General features: G+C 28.8%; 1 long non-coding RNA gene across 1 annotated transcript; it reads right to left on the bottom strand.

Annotated features, from left to right (window-relative positions):
• Window positions 1-17,494: 17,494 nt before the first annotated feature.
• Window positions 17,495-19,455, bottom strand: LOC109807700 (uncharacterized). The gene is made up of 3 exons (XR_002240491.3): window positions 19,282-19,455; window positions 18,861-18,913; window positions 17,495-17,821 (listed from the first exon to the last, which is right to left on the bottom strand). It is a non-coding gene; the product is annotated as an uncharacterized LOC109807700 (long non-coding RNA).
• Window positions 19,456-22,279: the final 2,824 nt, after the last annotated feature.

The raw sequence follows: 22,279 nt of genomic DNA on the forward strand, positions 1-22,279 counted from the left end.
GGAGTAGGCATCCTCTTCCTTTGGTCATCATCTCATGTTCATGCAAGTAAGGATGCCATCAAGTGGTATCTAGAGCCAAAGGTTCTTCAAGGGTAACGTTTTTGGTCTCTCATAAATACGATCATGTATAATGTGTCTTCTTTCTTGTCTTAAAAGTGTGCTTGATATATACATTCTCTTGGTCTATATGTCTTGTGTTGATCATTGATTCATGCTATAAACTTTCTTATGAATCATCCTTGTGCCTAGGATTCCTTGTGTAGGATTCGCCCATTTTTTGTTTAGGTGTGGGTGGCTAGAAAATTTTGGTGCATGCTAAGAAAATGATGATCATATGATTTTCTTTTTTTAATCTATTAAGTTTTGTCATAAGAGTATGATTCTCCCTAAATTTTCTTGAAAGAAAATTCCAAGTACATATGCCTAAACACTTTTATGATCAAAATATGATATGCATGCCTTGTGTTTGTTGAAATGGTCGTGGGGTTTAGAGTGCTTTAGAGAGTCAATCATGCATGCTAATTAGTTCTAGCATGTTCTACATCACTTACAATATCATGTGTGATTAATTTCTTTGCACATACTTGCTTCAAATTTCGGCCAATTTTGTGCATTCCTTGGTGAACTTGTATGCCTACATGATGTTTGATAATTTGAGTGTGAAATTGATTTCTATATGCCTATTTTTGCTGCTGGACATGGGCTATTAAAAACCTAAGAAAAACACTCAAATTTTGTCACATTGAGCTAGTGTAAGTTGCTAAACGAATACTCCAAAAAGTTGCTAACAAAACCACCAAAAACAAGTGTAAAACCCAAGCAAAGGAATAGTATAAAATTCAAAAAAAAAAAAAAAAAAGTGGCTGGACTTGGAACATTAAAACCAAGACTTGGACAAGCCCAAAAAGAACAAAGAAACCAAAAACAATAAAAAGTGAACCCTTTGCTAGACTTGTGGAGTCTTGGACCAACTTTCATACCATAGCACTTGGAGTTAATTCTTGGACCCTTGGACAATGCTTAATGGCCAAATGAGACAATAAATCAAACATGTTAAGTGCATAATTTTTCTTTTAAGCCTACTTGATAAATTCTATTCTAGTGTCATTCTAGGAATTACTCTTTTGTGTGCTTTCCTTTTATTAATGTGCCTTAATTTTAGTTTTTGAGTCTTCTTTCTACTCTTAAGTTTGTCTTATAAATTCCATTTGAGTTTAGCCTTTTCTTAATTGTGCCTTTTTAGTTTTTCTTTCTTGGTCTCTTGTACTCTTGGGTTGTGTTTTCTTCTTGACCTAGGTGGGGAAAACTTCTAATAAAACACTACACACTTTCTTGGTGGATTGAGTGGAGGGGTTGTTCGATTGGAGTTCAAGGAACTTTGGAGGATCACACCAATTCAAAGAGTGCAAACATCATTTCAAGAATAACATTGGTTGTTCATTGTGAAAGGGTGGAGAATTGAAGACTTGGAGGCTTCCTTTTCTACTTATTTCTTACTTGTTAAATTTTCGGCCTCTTATGTTTTGGCCTTGGTTTCATTCATTTTTTGGTTTGTAATTGGCCATTTTAAACCACTTCATCTTGGTTTTAATTTCGTGTAGTTAGAAGCTGATTTGAAAACCTTCACCTAGAAATTCGACTAGCATATGCTTTAAGTGCTTTCCTTTGCATGCTTTAAAGCTTTTGTAGTATATTTGCCTAGGACATTACTTTGTCTATTTGTTTCGTTTAGAAGGCTTCAATTTTCCTACAAGGGGGTCATGCACACTCACATAACTTTTGTGCAAAAATTATTTTGTGAGAAAAGTGTGAAAAGGCTTAGTGATTTTTACTTGATAAGGCTTGGTTATTAAGTGATTCCTAGTAGTCCACCTCCCTTTGATAGTTCAATTTGTACACTTAGGCCTTTTTCATATCAATCTTGCATCTTTGAAAACCTTTTTGTGAAAACCTTTTTTATCACTCACTCTTTGTGAAAACCTTTTAACCAACCTCTTTGAAAATAAATTTGTGAAAACCTTTTTTCTTGATCAAAGATGAGTGATCACTCTAGTGTACATGGTCATACTTCCTATAGTAGTAGACTTAGTGTTAGGGATGAGATTAGGGAGTTGAAGGAGTACATAAGAAAAAAAGAAGAGGAAAACATAAAAAGAGTGGAAGACATTAGAAAAAGAGAAAAAGACAATGCAAAGAATAATGAGGAAATAAGAAATTTACTTGCAAAGTTGGTAGAAACTAGTGGATCCAAACCTAGGATTGTTCCAACTAGATCTCAAATAGGAAAAGAAGTTAGAGTCCCTAGGAGTATGCATGAGGAAGAAAATACAATAAGAGAGGTAGGACTTAGAAGAAAAGAAAAAGAAAAGAAAATAGAAAAAGAAAGAAAAAATAAAGAAAAGTATAGAGAAAGTTCAAGAGTGGTTAGAAAATGGAAAAAAACAAACAATACTCTCACTACAAGAAAAATTATTATTATCTACGGAATTATTATATACGGAATTTTTTTCGTAACTAATGTTTAGTTATCTACGGAATATTATCTACGAAATTTTTTTCATAGATAATTTTTAGTTATCTACGGAATATTACCTACGGAATTATTTCCGTAGATAATATTTAATTATCTACAGAAATTTCCGTAGATGTTATCTATGGGTTTTTTAGTAGATAAGTTATCTATAGATTTTTCCGTAGATAACTTCACCCATAGATAAATTTTGTAGGTAAAACATTTTATTTGAAACATCAGTTAACATATTTTATTATCTTTTCATTTTAATTTATTGTAAAATAATTAAAATTTTTAAATTAGCATCATTAAAAAAATAATCATTACAAGATTTATTTTTTTTTAATTTAATTAGTTATTATAATACTTTTAGTCACCGTATTGACCAAAAAATATATTTTTGATTAAAATATTTTTTAAAATTTTAGTTAATTCATCATAATATTTTAAAATAAATATTTTTAAAAATTGACATTAGATAAGTTATCAATGAAAATTTTCGTAGATAAGTTATCCACGGAAATTTTTGTAGATAAGTTATCTACGAATTTTTCCGTAGATAACTTATCTACGGAAAAATCCATAGATAACTTATCTACGGAAAAATTCATAGGTAACTTATCTACGGAAATTTTTGTAGATAACTTTACCCGTAGATAAATTCCGTAGGTAATACATTTTATTTGAAACATCAATTAACATTTTATTATCTTTTCATTTTAATTTATTGTAAAATAATTAGAATATTTAATTTAGCATCATTAAAAAAATAATCATTATAATATTTATTTTTTAAAATTTAATTATTTATTATAATACTTTTAGTCACTGTATTAACCAAAAAATATATTTTAGATTAAAATATATTTTAAAATTTTAATTATTTCAATATAATATTTTAAAATAAATATTATTAAAAATTATCATTAGATAAGTTATCTAGGGAAATTTCTGTAGATAAGTTATCTATGGAAATTTCCACAGATAACTTATCTATGGATTTTTCAGTAGATAATTTATCTACGGAAAACTCCGTAGATAACTTATCTACGGAAAACTCCATAGATAACTTATCTACGGAAAACTCCGTAGATAACTTATCTACGGAAATATCCGTAGGTAACTTATCTGCGGATTTTTTCGTAGATAAGTTATCTACGGAAATTTTCGTAGATAACTTCACCCGTAAATAAATTTCTTAGGTTACATTTTATTTGAAACATCAATTAACATATTTTATTATATTTTTATTTTAATTTATTATAAAATAATTAGAATATTTAATTTAGCATCATTAAAAAAATAATCATTATAAGATTTAATTTTTTTAATTTAATTATTTATCATAATACTTTTAGTCACCGTATTGACCAAAAAATATATTTTTGATTAAAATATATTTTAAAATTATTTATGATTAAAATATATTTTAAAATTTTATTTAATTCATTATAATATTTTAAAATAAATATTATTAAAAATTTTCATCTTAAATTTTTTATTTTTATAAATTAATTGATGATAAAAAAAATAACATACTAATATATGTTTTTAAATTTGATATGAAAATATTATGATATAATTAGATAAGATTTTAAATTAGTATTTTATTAATGATTGATAATTAGAAAATAAAACAAGAATAAATATATTTTTTGAATTTTATATCTTAGATTTAAGATGAATAAATATGTTTTAGTCTTTTTACCTTTTTAGGTTTTGGTTATACATCTAGACTTCATGGGGAGAATCCTATCTTTCACATTACAGAGTCTAGTCCTTTTAATTTAGACAATCTTTTTAGCATTTTTAGTAGAACTCCTCTTAGGATACACTTTTCATTTCTATCATATACTATTACCTCTAATGCTTATTTTTATGTTTTTGTTGGTCATGATGCCCACCATGAGGAACCTCTTGATTTGAGGTCAAATCCTTTTCAAGAGGGAGGGAATGATGGAATAACACTAAGGTCAAGAAGTCCAAGAGGTGATGTATTGAAGGAAGCAAAAGGAATGGGTTAGTGCTGAAAAACCATATATAGGAGGAGTGAGGCCACTTTTGGACCTTAGCTCCTAAGTTTTTATTAGCATAGCATTTATTTTTATTCCTATTTTGCCCTTATCTTTGATTTCCTATTTTACCCTTGTATCTTGGGATATTTTAGTCTTAGAATTTATTTTACTTGTATTTCTAATTTTACCCTTGTATTTTGGGGTATTTTAGTCATAGGGTTTATTTTCTTTGTATTTCCCATTTTACCCTTGTATTATGGGGTGCTTTAGATCATAGGTTTTTATTTTTGGGCTAAGGTATTTGATTAGGGTGGGAACAAAAACCTAGACGTATTTTTGTGGCTATTGGACCTATTTTTGGTGTTAGAAAGGCTTAGGCCCAAGTGGAGGGCAAAGGTTGCATGGTCTTATCATGCACCTAGATGTACCCTAACTAATCCCAAAGATTTCATCATTGGCCACCAAGTTGCATCTAGGGTTAATTTGCATTTCATTTGGTGTGCATTTGGCTTGTGAATTTAAGCCATGCACTCTCCAAATGCAACCCTAGATGCCTCCCACTCCTATAAATACCCTAGGCTATGCATCATGTAAATACTTTGGATATTGAATATAAAGAGAGCCTTTTGTGCCTTTATATCTTTCCTTAGTCACCTTTGGCTATTTTCGGCCAAACTCTACCATCTCCACCTTGAGAGAAACAACCCTAGAAGTGGCCTTCATCATCATGAAGTGAGCCAACCCTAGAGTACCCTTCTCAAGTATTTCCTTAAACACCTTCTACCCAACCTCCATTTTCGTCCATTCCATCATCATCCACCTTAAAACCTTGTGCCATCGTTGAAGAACTTGATCCTTGGAGTAGGCATCCTCTTCCTTTGGTCATCATCTCATGTTCATGCAAGTAAGGATGCCATCAGTTGCAGGAATATATTTAGCAACTGATTTTTTCGTCTCTAAAAGACAAAGATAATGAAAAAATTTAGTGATCGAATATAATGACCAAAATAATAATGGAAATCAATTGATTATATTATTAGATTCCTTCAAATAGCGATCAAAATAAATGTGTCACAATGTTTGATCAATTGACAACATAAAATAGCGATCGAAATGAAAAACAAATTTCATTTTTAAAATAAAAATTTAAAATATAGCGATCAATTTTGTGACAAATATGTTGGTCACAAAGTTGTTCCCTATTACTAAAGCAACCAAAATGGTCGTGACAGATAATTTATATTTCTACAACCTAAAAGTTCAGTCGCAAACTAGCAACGTGGTGTAATTTCCATCGCTAAATGGCTTTGCAACAACATTAATTGAGTCGCTAAGTTGGTTGATAAAGTGAATAGCGACCAATCTGGACACTCTAGTGATCGAATTTATCGGTTGCTAAATCATCTTTTTTTTTTGTAGTGTACACATGTAACTCAGAAATCAAAAGAAAAGAAACATGCATCAATAACACATCAAAGAAATCATGAATTTCTTAATTTTTCATCAAAAACACCAAAACTCTAATTTCAACATGCCACCCACTTTGAAATCAATACCCACAACAATCAATCTTGGAGATTCTAACAAAATTCAGGTCATAATCCAATTAACAACTCCATTAAACAAGGATTCAAGTTTGCCTTACCTTGGAGTAGCATGGAACTGAGGTGGAAGAGGAGGAAAACAAGATTCTACACTCTTCATGGATTTGATTTAAGATTTCCACAACTTGAATCCCAACAAACAACCTAGAATTAGGTAAGAAGGAGAAGAAATATCTAAGCAAGCAGATACAAGGGAAAAAGAGTCCATGAACCTAAGTCTATCTCTCTAGAATTTTCTCTTTCTAAGATTCTGAGAACCTCATGAAGCTACGAGGCTCTATCCTAAATATAAACCTTATAAACCTCACCCCTTAGGAGGCCTTTGGTAGATGAAAAACTTTTCCATACCTATGAACCATGATTCTCAAGAATTACAAATATTGGAAATCCATGATTCTTGAGAATAACTAAAATATGTTTAGTTACTCATAAAAGTTTCTGACAATATTCATGCATGATTCATGAGAACTTAAGATTTTTATATTTGATTATAATAGTATATTCCTAGATTTATAAATATTTTTTACAAAAATATCCTGTTAAAATAAACTCATTATATATATATATATACTTAAATCTTATTACAAATATGATATTAAACTATTTTAAAAAGTTAAAGACTTACTAAAATCATTTAAATGCATAATTCAACAAAAAAAAAGGAAAAATACTACATTATAATTAAGAAGGATAAAAATATATTATTTCGTTTCATTCAAATAACAAATTAAAAAAATAAAATTGTGTTAACAAATACCATTAATATGTAGAAATAAAATATATTTTAATAATATTATTAAAATTGATAAGTTCAAGAAATAATGAGATACAAGAGAGAGAGAGAGAGAAAAAGAAATAGAGATACAAGAGGCAAAGAGAGAAAAGAGGGGGAGAACGAGGGGGAGGGAGAGAGAGGAGAGAGGAAGAAAAGGGGAGTGAGAGTGAAACATAGAGAGAAAGAGAAATAGATGGAGAGGGAGAGGGGAAAAGAGAGGGGGAATGCGAGTGAGAGAGAGAGAAAAAAAAAAGAGATAAAGAGTAATAGAAGGAGAGAGATATATTTTTTGTTTTTAAAAAACATACTGTGGTCTTTTTATATACATAAAACTTTCTCCCTAACTTGAAAAAGTTAGATTCCTACTCCCTTATGAGAATGTTTTTGTGGGAAAGTGAGATAAAAATAATTCCAAGAAACTATATTTCTGAAATTTTTTTAAAAAATATTTACCAAACATGGGAAATTAAGATTCTCACTTTAAAATTCTCAAGAATGTAAAAGCATTCCACATATCAAACACCTATTTAGATTCAATCTAGATTTTTATCCAGAGAAACTCTTAAAATCACCTAGACTCATAAGAAATGCTTGAATTCAGAGTCAATCAACACAAACATCACAACAACACATAAATTATTTAAAAACATCAACTCTAAAACTTGTAGTGTTACAAATTTCTTGTTGATATTTTATGTGCAAATGTACAATGTTTTATTGAGGTTTCTGGTAGTTATTTTTATTTTTTTTAAAAGGTTCTAGAAGTAAGCGCGGGTTATCCATAGGGGTGGGTAGATGGACGCGGGGTCCGTGGACCGGTCCGTAAGCCCGCGAATTTCACGGATAACGGACCCATTTTTTTTCAAATTTGTATAATTATGTTTGATTTTTGAGCTCGGCCCGTGAAGTCCGCGGACTTGGCAAATTTAATTTGGGGGCTCGCGGGCTAGTTCGCGGACTTCACTAATTAATATTTTTAAATATTAAGATTTTAATATTAAGTTATGTATTTAATTTTTTAAATTATTATGACATTAAAATTATATTTAGTTAGTATGTATTTGTCATTTGAATTATTTTTATGACATTTTGATGCTTTTATTATTGAAAGTTTAGTACTATTATTTAAGTATTTGTAATTATTTTTATTTTAATATTTTAATATTTAGTATTTTAAACTATTTTAACTATTGATAAATTTTATTGATAAAATTTAGCTTATAAATAAAAAAATATTTTTTTTTCTAATTTTATGTATTTTTATTTTTTAAAAATTTATTTTTTGAACTATTATTTAGGCCCGCGAACCGATTCGTTATCCGCGAATTTTGGCGGGTCAGATACGGACTTAAAAAATAAGTCCATTTATTTTACGAACCGGACTTATTTAGCCCGTATAAGACGCGGGTTTTACCACTACTAGAAAAATGTCATTTTCTTGCAAATTTTCCTGCAAAAAAATATTCGTAGATATTTTTTGCAAATTTTCCTGCAAAAAAATATTTGCAGAATTTTTTTGCGAAAAATAATTTACAGATATTTCTTACAAATTTTGCTACAATTTTAATAATCATAGATTTTTTTTCCATGGTAAAAATTTGCAGAAAATATTGTAATTGTAAGAATTTTATTTTGTTTCTTGCAGATTTTCTTACAAAAATAAATTTGCAAGTAATATTTACTAAATGTTAGAAAAATTTTGCAGATAATTTTTCCTGCGGATTTTCCTGCAAAATTTAATCCGCATGAAAAATAAAAAAAAATATTTTTAAATTTATAAGTTTAATATTTTAAAAAAAACTTCAAGTCCCACATCGATTGAAAATAAAGTAATTAAAGAGTATATAAGTTGGGGCAACACTTACCTTAGAAGCTAATTTATATGGTTGAGTGTTAGGCTTATAATCTACAATCTTAGAATTTAAAAGATTATGTATCACATGTTGGAGGCATGGAAACAAATGCTTCGGATGAATTCATTGTGAGCATTTGAAAGTTGAAAAACTATTGATAGAATTTATAGTAATTTCTTTAATTTTTTTCATAAAAAATATTCCTACAAAATTTTTTTTGCAGGAAACTTTCCTGCGAATTTTTTTCGCAAGAAATTTCGTTGGAAAATTTCCTGCAAATTTTAAAATTCGCAAAAAAATATTATCCACGAAGGCATTACCTGCAGATAAAATTTCGCAGAAAAATTTGCAGGAACAACGTTTCTTGCGAATTTTTATGAAAATTTCACAAGACAAGTCACATGTAATAAGAAAAATTCTAGTAGTGTATGGACCGAGCCTTAAACGGGCCGGACTGATCCGTATACCCACCCCTAATTATCCACCAAAGGAAATTTCATACCTAAAAATTATTAACTCCAGTTAAAAATTCTTTTAAAACGATAAATTATCAATACGACATTGTTTCTTAAATAAATTAGTAGTTCAATCATAACTATTGTAGTTTCTTCAATGATCGAGTGTAAATATAATATTAATTTAGTTAGATTTTTTTATCCTTTAATTTAGGTTATATTATATGTGATTTTGGTCTTTATATATACTTTTTCAAATCAATTAGTCTTCTATTCACTTAAAACCCTCAAATTCAAATTTTATATTAAAAAATTAGGTTATTTTTTCTTTGAAATTTCAATTTTAGTTCCTAAACAAAGATTTGACTAATCCTAATTTTTAAATCCTTTTTAATTATCAGTTTATGTCTCTGCTACCAATTACCACCATGAAGTGAAGACTTGATAACCATATTAATTGTCATGTCATCAACTAGTTTGACGTGACCATTACCATCGGTGTAGAGAAGGGATTATATATAAATTAGAACAACCCTTTTATGTAGGTTGTACAACTTATGTAGATATTAATGGTGTGATATTTGGGGTCATTTAACATCAATTTAAACCCGATGTAGATAACACCATTCTACATATTATTTTTTAATCAATGTAGAATGTACCACCATTATACATCATCTATATAATTGAGATGGAATGTTGTTAGATCCTAAATCAGTTATGATCATAACAAATGTATAATATTTAGTTATTTTTTAAAAGATAGGCTTGTTTTTTTACGGTCCCAAATATCCAAATACAATTATAATACCAAACACTTAATAATCAATCTTGATTGGTGAATGAGTTCTTAATGGACCAAATCACTACATATATATTACTAGTTATGTAATATATTATAACATAAACTAACTAGAAATGATATAAATTAACATTTATATTACATCAAAATGTTCCATATAAGATAATCATATGATAAATTAAGTAACAATATTCTAACATAATCATGTGCACGTGCAACCTAAACTAACAAGCATGGAATAAACTATTAAACTAATCCACCTTGAGTCTATTCGAAGCACATTAGAGTCATCACTCATCAAAGCAATCCTTAACCAGTTGTTTACCTCAAACACATCACTATCCACTTTGCACACTTTACACTTACCTCCTTAAACAAGTCATTGAGTACTATTTATGGGAAATTGGTTAATCTCTAATCCCCACCTAAAGTGGTTAATCCCTTCAAACATAATTTTAAAACTAAGATTGATTATCAACTCGATCAAAGTACTGAGTTAATGAGTCACTGATTGAACCAATGTCAAAAGTTAAATCGCATCAATTAATATACAATAAAATATATAAAATTATAATAATGACATACTATAAAAATAATGTAAGTCATATATTTTTAAATAAAGTTGCATAATTCATTCATATGTAAGTTTAAAGTCAAATTAGCATGGTTCAATGGAAGATTCTATCATGAACCATCTTTTAGATTATCCATTAGTGAACCTTTATCAATATCTATTAGATATAATATTAAGTTAATAAACGATAGACATTGAATGCCGTATTTCACTAAAATTACTTGTTATAATAGGTTTCAAATATATTTCCATGCGATGAAAAATTAAAAACATGTATTCTTAATGTTATGATGAAGGAAAGGTTTTTACTATGACTCAAAAAAAGAAAGCAATGAAGGAAAATGTTCAAGTCTTCTATATGAAAAAAAAATATAGTTGAGAAGAAAGACTTAACTAAAAGTGGTTAGTCAATGTAACATTGAGCTTGGAAAGGGGAAGGGATTCTAGTATGTTTGTGGTGGTTGACAAACTACATTTTTCTAAGTCTCCTTCTTCTCCCTTTAGATTCCCCGAAGATTAGATTTGTGGTTCTTATTGTTGGGAACATTCAGAGCATTTGAGACCAAGAATCAAAGTAGGCTTGGTGCAAAGCTTCCTCGGAGCTCAGAGTTCCTCTTTTCCTTTTTCTCTCATCTCCTTCTTCCTCTTCTCGTTTCAGAAGTTCAAAATTGAGGTAAGGGAAGTTAGAACTCAAATTTTGGTTGATTTATGTTGTGCATGTTGCTTGGGATTTGTTTAATCTTTATGGCTATATGGATTTTCTGAGATAAAGGATTTAATAGTATGGGGCTTTTGGTGTTCTTGGTGAAAAATGAAGAATTTGACAATCTACTTGGTGTGTTGTTGTTGGGTGTTTCTTCTTATTCAATTTTGGGGTTGCTTGTTGTTAGAATTGGAAGATTTTAGGGTTGAATGCATGGATTATTGCATAAGTTGAGAGGATTTGGAGGTTAGGTGGTGTTTATGGCTATTGGGGGTGTTCTTTATTGATGATGAAAATTTTGAGTTTTGAGGTTGAGCATGAAAATTAGAAAGTGTCTTTAGAAGGCTAAGGTTGAGCATGAGTTTCACGCTTAATGTGAGGGACGAATGTGCCTTTGGGTGGCTAAGGCTAAGTGTGAAATCCAACACTCAACATGGGAACTTGAAAATTTTCTTATATCACTACAAGAAAAACGCAAATTTCCGATGAAAAATTTCTGACGGATATGAATTCGTCGGAAAATATAAATTTTATTTTTATTTTTTTAAAAATATTTTTCTTTAATTTTATCTTTTTAAAATGACTTAAATATGTCTTTAATCATTATAAAATTAATAAGTTTTGATTTTTGTTTCTGTAAAAAAAAAATTGTTTTTCATTTTCTAAAATTGGAATTTTTATTTTTAATTCTTATTTTTTATGTAATCATTTTTAACTACTATTTTTTTTTTAAAAAAAAAAAAGATAAATAATTATCTTAGCTAGGTGTCACATACAATAATTACGTACTATTATCATATTGATATTTAACACCTCTAAATTGTTTTTTAGTTTTTTAAAATAAATATTATTTATCTACCTTAAAATAATCAAACTAGTGAATTTATATTTTAGAGGGATGAAAATCAAAGAAAAATATTTTACTCATTTTACAAGTACGAAACAATATTTATAAATCTTACAAGGATGAAAAATAAAGAAAAAAATTTACAAAGACCAAAATCAAAATCACCCATCTTTTAGGGACTAAAATATATTTAAACCTTTTAAAATTAATATTTTCAATCTTAACAATTAATATTTTAAATAAATAATATTTATTTTTAAATATTTATAAAATACTTAGAGATGTTAGTATATTGTCTTTAAAATTATAGTAAGCAAGTTCAAGTGTGAATATTTTCATATTTGTGTGTTTCATGAGTTTTCTATTAAATAATTAGTGCATATATTAGTTTATTTAATATAAATAATAGTTTTATATTTTAGAAGAAAATTTTTTTTTATTTTCTAGAAGTAATAAGCTTAAAATTACACACACACACACACACATATATATATATAATATAATATATAGGGGGTTATAATTATACCGGTGTAACTTTTACTAAGTATTACACCGCTCAATAACTTTATATTAAATGTGAATTTTGTAAATTCAACCGTTAAATTAAAAGTTCATATCACCTTATACGTGTATATCAAATTTTTTTAAAATTGAACAACAACTGGAAGGTAATCAAAGTGTTTATATTTTAGTTTATTTTGAAATGAATATGTACTAGTAGGGTTATTCGGCCACCTGGCTCTGTCACTCGGCCACCTGATAGCCGACACCCAATCGGCACCCGAGTGGCCGAACCAGGTGGCCGATTAGCCACCACATGATCCATAGATCCAGATCTCCACTAATGAAGAGTTAAGGACTCCCCCTAATTAGGGATTAAGAGTTAATCATACCAATAAGCCGATTAGAGGTGCATTACCTAATCCGGTAATCCTGTTGCAGGGCCCATGGGAATCCGGGCCCATAAATGTCAGTATAAATAGCTCATGTCACGAGGTAACGTCACTGTTCATTAATTACTATCGATACTTGTGCTTTGTCCTGACTTGAGCGTCGGAGTGCCTTTTGCAGGTACCTCCCCCCTCACCGGAATATTCGATCGGAACTCTCGTTCGGCCCACCAAATACGAGAAGATTACTAGTGTGCCCTTCAGATAGGTATAGAATATATTACATCAATTTTGTTTTTATAAAAATGAAGTATCAAATCATCTTGGATTAATATAAAATTTTGTATATATAATCTAAGAGATATGAACTTTCAATCTAACGGTTGGATTTACAAAATTCACATTTAATATAAAGTTATTGAGCGGTGTAATAATTTTATATTAAATGTGAATTTTGTAAATCCAACCGTTAAATTGAAAATTTTTTACTCTTAAATCATATATACAAAATGTTATATTAATCGAAGATGATTTCTTATAAAACAAAATTAAATCTGTCAGAAAATTTATATTTTCGATGAAATGTTTTATTTATAGGAAAGGCTATATTATTGATGGAATATTTCCGGCAAATTTATATTTGTCGAAAATGTAAGAACTGATTTTAAATTTGATATGAAAATATTATGTAATAATTAGATAAGATTTTAAGTTATTATTTTATTAATGGTTGATAATTAGAAAATAAAACAAGGATAAATACATTTTTTGAATTTTATATGTTTGATTTAAGATAACTTACAAAATAACTCTTGGTAAAGTTATTCCGCTCAATAACTCATGGTGTGTGTTGAATTTCATCGATCCATTTAATTGTTAAATTAAAAGTTATTAAATTTTACTAATAATTAATATATAAAAAATTAATTAGCTTTGGAATAAATTATTTTCTAATTAACAATATAATTGAAACATTAATTATTTTAAATTATTTAAGTAAAATCTTATTGACAATTTACTATATGATCTTAATATTTTTGTATAACTAATATCTGATTTTAAATTTGATATGAGAATATTATGATATAATTAGATAAGATTTTAAGTTAGTATTTTATTAATGGTTGGTAATTAGAAAATAAAACAAGGATAAATACATTTTTTGAATTTTATATGTTTGATTTAAGGTAAATAAATATATTAAATTAATTAATAATTTATTTAAAATGTTAAAATTTAATTTATAAGTATGTAATAAATAAATATTTATAATTTTATAAATTATATTATCATTATAAATTATAAAATTAAATAATTTAAATTATAATTTTAAATAGAAATAAGTAGATGTTAATTATAAAAGTAAGTACATATAAATAAAGAATAATTGAATATATTATTATTATTATTATTATTATTAGTATTATTATTATTATTCGTAATATAAAATTATTATATATTATTATTATAGTACAAGTATGAGATTGTATATATATTTGAGGATGACTTAAATGAATTAATTTGTACAAGTTATACTGACAACATACATATACATTTCGGTAGCTTACTCATCAGAACTTCACAGTTAAGTGTGCTTGACCTGAAGTAGTATAAGGATGGGCGACCTTCTGGGAAATATATAATTTTTGACAGAATTTTCCATTGGAAATTCCTGATGGATTTTTTTTTTCGACGCCACTTTTTTTGTCGGATTTAAATCCGTCAAAAAAAACAAAATCCGTAAAAAATTTACCTTTTTCCGTCAGAAATTAGCATTTTTCTTGTAGTGTATAACTCTTTGGAAGCCTGAGGTTGAGCATGAGATTCAACACTCAGCATAAGGACTTAGTCAAATTCTTTTATTTTCTAATTGACTTGGTATTTTACTTGATGAATGAGTTTGGTGATGAACACTTGTTATTGGAGTTGTTTTATGGCTAAATGATGATGAATATGTTGTATGTAGAGTGATGATGATAAACATTGATATATATGCTATATTTGTATAGTTGAAATGGTGATGAACATTTATATGCTTTGATGTGCTATAAATTGCATGGTTAAAGTGTTGAATAAACATTGGTATGTTATTATTGAATGAATTGTTATACATTAATGTTACTTGGATTAATTGTTAAGCATTGGTATGTTATTCTTGGTTGAGGTGTTAAGCATCGGTATGCTATAAATGATTGTGTGATTTGATCTCTATATATATGCATTGACCTGGTGGGATAATTTGTATAGAAGATGTACCTTGGGGTGTTGATGTTAAAAATGTTGTAGGTATTAAAGTATGTTGATTGGCTCAGGACTAAAGGAGAAAATGTTGTTTAGAAAGTTGAAGATCTCATATAGGGAATCTTGTTTTAGTACTCTAGGAGGTCAATTATTGTTGAAAACCCTCCTTGAATAGGTGTGAAACTCTTAGAGTGAATTTTGTTGAGTCTCCTCTAGGTCCTTAGTCAATATGGAGTAAGGTATGAAGTCAAGGACTATCACCCTTAACTGATTAATGGAAAGGTTTTGTGGTTCATTGCGAATTATTAGTAGGCTAACTCCACATGTGACTTGGTAATGCATGCCAAGGTTGTACGCCTATACCTACCTATACTATTCTTGATTATGGAATTGGACTTTCCTAGTTTAAGTGATGACATCCAAGAAACCATGTTTGTGTTGTGTATTGATATCCAAATTTGTTGTTGATCTAACAAGTCCAAAAAGATCATCTGTGTTGATTGGTTTGGTATGGTCAAACCACTTAGAATTCTCACTTGTGTTGTCGGAGATGTCCTAATTGAAGTGCATGAAAAAACATGTAGTTGTTCTATTGTGCATATGTTGTATTGTTTAAATTGTGTTGTTCATGTGCGATGCTAGTCTATGATAAAAGATGGTTGATGTGTGGAGTTTTGAGATGTTGATGTGTGTTGCTTAAGTTGCCATTTAGATCACTATATACTATGTTTCTTGAGTTGATAGTGTTGAATGTTTTGTAAGAGGAGTTGATGTTGATTTTTTTGAGAGATTATATGTTGACCATGTTGAAAGTGTTGTGAGATGTATCTGGTAAATGTGAAGAAATGATGATATACTCTGTTATTCTCCCATGTGTTGTATGTATGTTGATTTCTTTAACTTTAGCTTATCTTTACATATGTTTTCGTGTGATTGGACTATGATAATCATATGTGGTATGAAAAAGAGTAAGGATAGGTATGAGATATTGTTAAAGTGGAGGCCATTAGGCAAATGGTGGAGTGTCGCTTATGTTTTTGTACTACTACCGTGAAGTACTAATTTGTTTAAATATTTGATAACCCACAACTTAGTTTGTACAACTTACTTTTACTAGATTATTGTACCTATATTACATACATAGTTGTTTTACTTCATATGTTTGGTGTATCATACTCATTCACATATCAATATGCGTCACTAGTCATTTATGTTATTATTATTGCATGTTGAAGAGTCGTCAAGTATATGAATCATGATAGATTGCTATAGTCAAATTCTCAAATAAAGATTAATTATTAGCAAAATTAATGAATACTCATGTCATGATTAAAAAAAGGTGAGTAAGAAATTATAATTATATATACAATTTAATATAAAAATATTTTTATTTTAGAGTGTAAAAAGTTTTCCGATTAATTTAGATATTAAAATATTTTAAAGTAAACTTTTATTCAGTTAAGAGGTAAAAATAATAATTAGATGATATTTAACATAAAAAGTAAAAAATTTATATTTATTCAAGTAAAATTTACACATAAAATTTTCATTCTTTTATAATAAAGTTAGTGATTGTTAATAATCAAAGTATTAGGATAAGACGTTTAACATGTCAATAAAAGAGGATAATACGTTTAATATTCATATATATATATATATATATATATATATATATATATATATATATATATATATATATATATATAAACTGATTTCAGTTCAAGGATTCAAAACTGAGAAGAACATGAATAAAAATAGAAAACAAAGTACTGTAATAGATCGAGGCGCATTAAAATCATTACGCTTTTTTTTTTCTTTTTCTTTTTTCACATTGTCCACGCAGTAGTTAAAATTAACCATCATCGACTAATATGCACTCGATACACAGTAAAATGTAGCAATTCATATTTTATTAATATATTCCATTTATCTTAATACATCAGGCGGAATAAATTATCCCTTGAGCAACTACATACGACGTTATTTTATATATATATTTTTGAGGCAAAAAGAAAAATTTTAAATTAAAATATAAATAAAAGGTAAAGAATGAAATATGACACCCATGACCCATTCGATAGAGAAAGGTTTTTTTTTTTTTTTTTAAACGGTCAAATAAAATTATATTCTGGCTCTAGAGATGTCATAATTCTATATTTACATGTATTGGTTAGGGGTAATTTCAGTTCACTACTCAAATTATCTATTAAGTGAAGTCCCTCGTGATATGAACAAAAGTGTAGTCGATTTCTGCCACACTATACAAATTGTAGTGATGCAGTACAAAGTGTACCAAATATTGAATGCCTTTCGTTTTCTAATTTAACGCCGAGAACTTAGAAAATACATTGTAGATAAATGACAAAAACATAAATTTACCACACCAGCAACCATGTCAAGTGCATACATAGAATCTGTGGAAATGTTTATAGTTTTATAAATAAAAAACCAACATTGCTTATACACAAGCCTGGGAGACTAGCAAACTTCGCTCTTACGTTGAGAATCTACCATCTTTCCTTGAACTGACATGGCAGCCTCATCACGAGCCTGTCCAAATATTGCAGAACAAAAAGTTCACTGAACGATACATAAAGAGGATAACATCCAAATTATCAAATATAAATTTTCCTCATGTGAATGCATTGCGCACACCACTGATAAACATAAATACAACAGCAATAACTGCTCTCAACCAAACATGCACCCACTAAAAGTTTAATTCAATTGAAGGCATAAATACAGGAGAGAAAAAACCATTGGTCACAAACATTAAGAAGAAAGTCCAACATTAGAGAACATAAAGATCCTGTAGTGAGAAGGAAAAGAAGGAAAAAAAATCAAAGTTTCAATCAAGGGAACATCTATACGAATCCAAATCACAACTAATCAGACATGATTTCAAAGTTTCACTATAGTATCCTATGTTTGAACCAAACTACCTGTTTGTCAGTTCAAAGGATGTGAACCATAAGTGTTCAATAAAAGGAAGAATGGACACTCGAGCAAAACCAGAACACAATTAGAAATATCTGACACATACAAATGTTGCATCTGGTTGTATAGTTATCAATAATGTGTCATGCAAATATGTAATGTATTTCTAAAGTTTATTATTTTGGACAGCCAGGCTAAGATACAATTTAACTCAGCTTATTGAAGGCAAAAACTAGAAAAGAAAAGTATAAAACCAAACAGTCATATCTGAAATCCAAGGCATGAAAAACTAAACGAAACTCAATCTTTAGTCATAGGAGATGAATCCAAGAGCATCTGATCATTCAGTTAATTGGATCCCTGCCATATAATATCCTAATTTTTATTTTTAAATCAGTCATGACCTTATATTCACGTTATATTGTACTCACACAGCTGTACCCATATTCAGAAACATAATTGTGCTTCATGCATTTAACAATAAATCTCTCTCCTTTTGGCATGCCATCTTAATTTGCACAAGCTCAAATATACAGGCCAGATAGTTGGATAATAACAACCATAAGAAGAAAGACTATATATAGTATACAATCCAAACAAATAATGAACATATCAAAACCAATACGAAAATGAGAAAAGAGTGAAGATCTACCTTATACTCATCAATAGCATGTTGAGCAAAAGCAATATCAATGTCCATTTCCCCTAGTACATTAAGAGTGACAATTTACTTTGTATCAGTAAAACATAATAAATGTCTAATAACAATCAAAAGTTGTTGGAAAATAAATTCAAAAAAATTTCAGTGATAAATGAAAAGTCATGAACTAAGAGTTGTGAAGGAAGAATCATGAATTAAAAGTCATGAATGAATGACCATGTCATCCCTTATAAATAAAGAGACTTGTAATGAGATTAGCCACTACTTAGAAGAGTGCGTTAGCATCCAAAGGGGGTCACCGTTGAAAAAAGGTCATGATCATTCCAGGTGACGATGAAGAAGAAAAATTGACCTTGAAAAAGAAATTAGCAACACAATTTGAGATGAAATACTTGGAGAAGCTCAAGTATACCTTTGGAATTGAAGTTGTTTATTTCAAGAAGGGCATATTTATCTCCAAAAGAAAACATGTTCTTGATCTCCTTAGTAAAATAAAAAAGTTAGGATAAAGGACTTGAGAAGTTCCAATTGAAGAGAATCACAAAATTGAAGGTGAAGAAAGTACGTTAATGAAAAATATCGATATAAAAAATAAGTAGGCAAGCTAATTAATCTATCACACACTAAACTAGATATTGTTTATGTTTAGTCAATTCATGCATAACTCTCAAGAAAGGTATATGCAAGTAGTTAATAGAATCCTTCAATACTTGAAATGAAGTCCAAGGGAGAGATTACTATTCAAGAAAGGAGACACCATGTCAATGGGAATATATACTAATGCAAATTACGCAAGTCAGTCACAAATAGGAGATCTATTTCAAAATATTACATATCTTTTTTTTTGGGGTGGCGGGGGGGGGGGGGGGGTGGGAATTTGATGACTTGAAGGAATAAGAAACAGAACGTAGTTGTTAGATCTAGTACAAAAGCTGAATTCTAAGTCTTGGCACATGACATATGTGAAGGACTATGAGTGAAGATTATTCTTGATGACCTTAGAATTAAAATAGAGCTACCGGTATAAAGTTTTTTTGTGACAACAACTCAACCATCAACATGCTCATAATTTAGTTCAACATAACAAGAGCAAGCATATTGAGATAAACAAAGAGAAGTAAGATAGTATTCTTATTGTTACAGCTCACATCCCTACCAGACTTCAAGTGGCAGATATACTTACTAAAGAACTTCCTACTAGTAGATTTCAAGAGTTGACATATATATTAGTTGGGAATGATTGATATTCTTTTACCAACTTGAAAGAGAGTGTGGTAAATATTGTATCTAAGAAGATTTTGATATTTTTATAATCTTTCCTTATTTTCTTTCTTTTTGTTTATTTTCACAATTACCTATTTTAAGAACAAATGTATATCTATAATAGGATAAAAGAAATGTAATTATTGTGAAACTAATTAATAAAATCTTCTCTTTCAACTTAAAATTCTTTTAGTGATGTGCTCTTATTAGAGTGTAAAATTATTTGCTTGTAACTTGAAACAACCCCTATTGTGGGCAAGATTGTGTAATATGTCATCTCCAAAATCCTTTGTGGGAGTGTCATTCATTCATTCATTCATATATATATATATATATATATATATATATATATATATATATATATATATATGCAAGAATTTGGCCTATTTGGCTAGATTTTATAACCCAAAATCACACCTCCAAATCTTTTTATTGGTGTTTTGTTATTGTGGTTTTCTCTTATGTTTTTTTTTTTTTTTTTGTTTTTTGTTTTATTTTCTAATGATATTGATTTAATGTTGATATTGTCCGATGGTGTGAAAGCAAATGTGGTGATAGATGTTGATCCAAAGATGATGTAAAAACAAACTTAATGGTAAAAGTGTTTAGGGTTATCATAAACTCTAAATCCTCAACCCTATAAGTGTCAGTGACATCATAGAATATAAAGAATGTCATCATGCATGATCATGCTTAACTTAGTACAATCGTAATTTTGTCCTAATTGTACTTTTTGGGCTAAATCTTTGGCTTTTTCTATGGGTTACAATAAATTTCATCGTGCATACATATAGCTTGAAACAAGATCAAACTGTTCAAATAATTTACCAATTTTCCTAAATTTTAAACAAATCTCAATTTATAATTATAAGAAAAATATGGTTGATCAAAATTTTCCACATTTAAGCATTAATTTATTGTATTCAAGCAACTACCCTATTTGTAAAAACATAAATACTAATTAATTTTTCAAAGAAAGAAACATAAATACATATTTGGGTCACTTATTGTTCCTAAAGACTATTCTTTTCAAATGCCCAATTAGGTTTTAAGAACCTATTACTGACATCGCCACCATTAATGGCATCACTAGTACCATTGACAATGAAACTACTACTGTATTATCATTATTATTATCATTATCAGTATTGTTTTTGCTACCACAACTAATAGAATCGTCTCCACTACTATTTTTGTTGTCAATATTATCACTAATAATTAATGTCTTCACAATCACTACTACTAACATTGTGACTTACATTATTACCACTATAATTGGTGTCAATGTTGCTATCGTCACCATCACCACCACCACTAACACCATTATTGCTACGATCGCACAAACACACCCTTTTAACTAATTTTAATAAGATAATAAATTTTCAAATTGAGATTGTTTTAAAACTAAAAAATATATTAAAACAAACTAAAATTTAGGTTGAAGTTTTTAAAGCTTAAAACTATAAAACTACCCCCAAACGGACCCTAATATATATGTAATTTTCTATCAAAAGATATAAATAAAAAAAAGTTATTCCACTTTAATATAAGTGTTGTAGTTGTTTGATATCTGTTAGCTTCTTTTGTTTTGCCACATTACTCTGATGTCTCATTCTATCACCTTATTATATTAATAAGTCTTTGCTTATTTTTTCTATTAACATATTTCATCTCAAAATCTCAAGATGTGTCCCATTTACTTTTTCCACACGATTCATAGGTATTAAAGAGTATTGTTACTTTTCCCAAACCAAGGGATGTCATATGCCATATATCATTTTTTTTCATTAGTACAAAAGAGGTAATTTACGTCGGTTATTTTAAGCTTTTTACGTTAAAAAAAGTCTGACGTTAAAGAGGGAGACTTAAATTTACGTCAGACATTGCCAAGATCCGACGTAAAAAAGTTGTAAACAAAAAAAAAATATAATGAGTGCAAGCAGAACGGGCCGTTCTGCTTGGAGAACGGGCCGTTCTGCTTGGAGAACGGGACGTTCTGCTTGATAGAACAACCTAGCAGAAAAAGCCAACAACCCAAACAAATAGAACAACATAAAGACCGAATAGAACAAATAGTCATAATAGCAATGCAAAGCAAAAAGGTGTTAGCGATTCATACCTGAGCTGCAACAATGTGCGAACGAGTA

This window comes from Cajanus cajan, chromosome 7 (genome assembly GCF_000230855.2).
Source record: "Cajanus cajan strain Asha chromosome 7, NIPB_CcT2T_4, whole genome shotgun sequence".
NCBI lineage: Eukaryota > Viridiplantae > Streptophyta > Magnoliopsida > Fabales > Fabaceae > Cajanus > Cajanus cajan.